At 35.0% G+C, this 3,939-nt stretch overlaps 1 pseudogene; it reads left to right on the top strand.

The window, feature by feature from the left end:
- The first annotated feature begins 269 nt into the window (after positions 1-269).
- LOC112317925 (protein LLP homolog pseudogene) lies at positions 270-647 on the top strand (annotated as a pseudogene).
- Positions 648-3,939: the final 3,292 nt, after the last annotated feature.

Genomic DNA, 3,939 nt, shown 5'->3' with positions numbered 1-3,939 from the left:
AGTCCATTTTTCAAGTCAATACAAAAAATTAAGTCCGTTTGATCAAGGAAACATTCTGACATTCAATTCAATGAAGCAATTACTTCAGTCAAACAGATAATCCAGTCTAACAACAGGTTGGTCCTGCCTTACAACTGATTAATTCAGTATAACCATTTATAAGTTCTGTCAATTAGTCAAGTCATTTGGCCTATCAAAAAAACAGATTTGAGGACTTCTGGTCACCATGAGCATGTGGACTGTGACTGGTGAGCCTTTTTGGATAAAATATGGGTAAAAGCTTATGGAGTAAGTGGAAAAGGAACATGTATTCTGAAAAGAGAGAAAAGAATGCCCCGAAGGAGCTTAGCAGACTTACAAGTATTCTTAAAATAGATAATGATGTTTTGATGAAAGATGTTCAAGAGATAGGAACTGTGGTGGTCCCCAACCATGAAGAGAAAACCTTGTGTTTGGTGAAAGATGAGAGAGATGATATGAAAATGGAGACTAATATTAAGAAAAACAAAAAGAGTCTTCTAGACCAGCATGGACGGTACCCCATATGGATGAACCAGAGGGAAGGAAAAAGGCTGAAGGCAGTGCAAGAGAAAGGGAAGGGGGAAAGCAAAGCAAAAGCAGTGAAGTCAGCTAAGGGTTTGGCCTAATAGACTTTTAAAAACTTGAAAAATGCCACAGAAGATAGATCTTTGATTAGAATGTATACACTAATTTCAGCTTTCACCAAATGAAAATTTCATTTCCATATTTTAACTGGGCCTTTTTCTTCCATTCAAACCCAACATAACTTCTCAAGTTTGTTTTGGGAGCTTGAATAAAATATTTTCTTTGATGGATGAAAGCTATACTGATATTTTAATTGGCTGCTGTCTGATATGTACAGATTATCAGTCACTAAAATTCTATCAAGTATTAATGTGCTTGTGGTTGTTTTTGGTATTAGTAAATATAAATGATATTATATTGTACTAACTCAGATTTAAATAAAACTAATTAGTGTTATTTTAAAATATAATGTCAGTGAATTTTATAAGCTGTACTTCTTTGGAGTTTTGATTTTGTATAATTTATAATAAAAAGCATTTTGTTTAGATCTTGAAAAAAAAACAGAGTTTGCAGATTATATTCACCATACTGGATGAGCTACCCCATTGGACAAGAATAGACAAAAATGCTTAGGGGTGTTGGGGAGAAGAGGGTAAAGGGTTTCTGAAAGATCCTACATCTAAAGTAAGAGGTTACTTACTCTCTTTCCTGGTAAGTATTGAATGTGCTTAGCCAAAGCAAACTCATAGAAACCTTGAACTAAGGGTTAATTTGAAGGAAAATAAAATTGCAAATAATAGCACTTTCTTAACATGATATACTCACAATAGACTTTCAGGAACATTTTTATTTTTATTTTTTATTGTTATTCAGGAACATTTTTAGATGTTTCATTCACCCTTTGAAATGTTGGTTCAGACTTTACAACTCCACTGTGAGAAAGGGTTTGTTTTATACATTTTTTTATCTTCACGGGAGGACATGTTTATCGATTTTATAGAGAGGGGAAATGAGGGAGAGAGAGGAAGAGAAACATCCATGTGAGAGAGAAACATTGATCAGCTGCATCGATCATACTCACCCCAACCAGGGACTGAACTTTCAACCTAGCCATGTGCCCTGACCGGGAATCAAACTATGATCCTTCAGTTTATAGGATGATGCTCCAACAAAATGAGCCACACCAGCCAGGTCACTGTGAGAGAGTTTTATCAATTGTATCCTTAGTAGATCACTCCATAAATGACTATCAGCATCATCAGTAGCAACAAAATGCATTTAGTAAAAAACTTACCTCACAGGGGTTTGGGACCAAAATTTACACAAGCTTAGGCCAGCTCACTGGCAGTTTCTATTCTGAAGCTGGGTCAAATGCATGTTTGTAGGAAATATATACAACTAGATCAACACATTAAACCCAGGATGAACAAGCACTAAGATATATGCATCCATGTCAAAGGTAAATATACCCTAGGAATAAAGACAAGGTCAGTAGGAAAGTTTTTCCATTCAAATAACATGATATATAGAGGTTTCGCATCTCTCACTAATTTTAGAGGACTTCATAAAGTTGGAAACCAACCTTGACTTAATCAAATCCTCTTATGTACTAACTTCCCCTTGCCCCCACCATCTACACACCACAGGTCCATGTGGTACAGACATTGGAACATTTCTGATTCTCTAAAATACAACTTTTTGCTTCCCCTAGCCTCACTCCCACTGTAGTAGATTACAATATCCAGTTAAGATTCAAATTATAAATTCATCACTAAAAGCCTTTATTTCAGGGCACATGTAGTCTCCAAAACTATGTTCTTCAGTAGCTGCAAGGAAATCTCTGTTTCTAAAGTGTTCTTCTCAGATGCTGAAAACATAAAAATAACATTCTTCAGAAGAACACAGGAATTAGTAATATAGAGTCTTCCTTGTACAATTATCTTTTCTTTTCCCACTCTAAACCAAAATAACAGAAAAAAAAGGAAAAAAATATTAGTTCAACATGTATTAAGCTCCTGCTATGCCAGACTCCAGCTTCTTGAGACCAGGAACTATGTATTTTCATTTTAAGGTCCCAAGCACCAAAATCTTTGGAAACAATATAGATTTTACACATTTGATGGCTAAGTGAACTTAGTGAAAGGTACTTTGTAGCCAGCTAAGATGACTAAGACATGGCTCATGCTCTCAAAGAGCTCATAATATAATAAGAGTCAGTTGTGTAGACGGATTAATGAAACACAAGTATTATAATGGAAGTACAGAATAATGACTATGGGATTAAAAGGAGAGCAGTTAAATTTGACCAGGGGCATCTGGGAAAGCCCACAGAAAGAGGCAGCACTTCAGCTGAGTATCAATTCAGATTTTTGTACAGCCATTGTGACACCAGGAACTTTTTGACCTGGCTACTTTAACCCAGACATTTTGATGTGGCCTAAAACAACAAACCATTACACTTCCAGCTGTTTTATAAATTACCAAGTAATGTGTAAAACAGAAGACCTTACCCCATTCCCAACCCTCACCCTAATGCCAGCCTCTACCCCAGGGAAGAGTGAGGTTCAAGGATGGAGTGGGAATTCAGTGTATTTATGTTCTTCATGTACCAAAAATGGATGATTGACCACCTTTGGTCATTTTATAAAGAGCCACCGGTCATACTCAATAAACTATCATTTCACTCTACAAGAATTTACTTGTATCTTGATAAACACTTCAAAATCCTGATTTTTCCCTAAAAGTCAAAGACAGGGAAAGAAGGTATTTTAGCTACATTATGGTCTCTTATTCTTAGATCCAAATTATACAGGAAATGGTTAATTGAATCTAAAAGTAATCTCAGGCATTTCAGTAATATACATATATTTAATATCATAACATTCCTTTAATTGAAGGTTCTTTTTAAAAAATGATTGATACTTCCTTAGAAGTTAACCTGGCTGACTCCAACAGATATTTATTTTTAATTCTTTTTTCTCAATATAAAGGTAATACACTTATCAAATTTTTTAAATAAGGAAATTAATAAAGGAGAAAGTGAAAAACTCTGCTAACTAGGATTAAAGTTAGGTAGAAATGTGTGCTCCACACATAACCTGATAAGTTCGAAACAATAATAATCATTCCTAGTTGGAACAGTTTCATCAAAATGTGCTGCCTTAAATTTTTGACATTCCGAAATGGTGGCTAATTTAGACAAGATGGGGAACCAGAATAAAAGAGACTGATTAGCTAGTAATAACTAAGAACATTACCAAAATGGGAAAAACTGTGTCATCAAATAAGACTCTACTAGCTTACAGAGAAATGCATAGGAGTTCGTAAAATGGAGAAGTGGAGATGTTTTAATATTCCATGTAAGTGAGAAACAACTTAAAGCATGAAGGCAGG

This window comes from Desmodus rotundus, chromosome X (genome assembly GCF_022682495.2).
Source record: "Desmodus rotundus isolate HL8 chromosome X, HLdesRot8A.1, whole genome shotgun sequence".
Taxonomy (NCBI): Eukaryota; Metazoa; Chordata; class Mammalia; order Chiroptera; family Phyllostomidae; genus Desmodus; species Desmodus rotundus.
The sequence above is the reverse complement of the archived record's forward strand: the minus strand, read 5'-3'. Positions and strand labels throughout refer to the sequence as shown.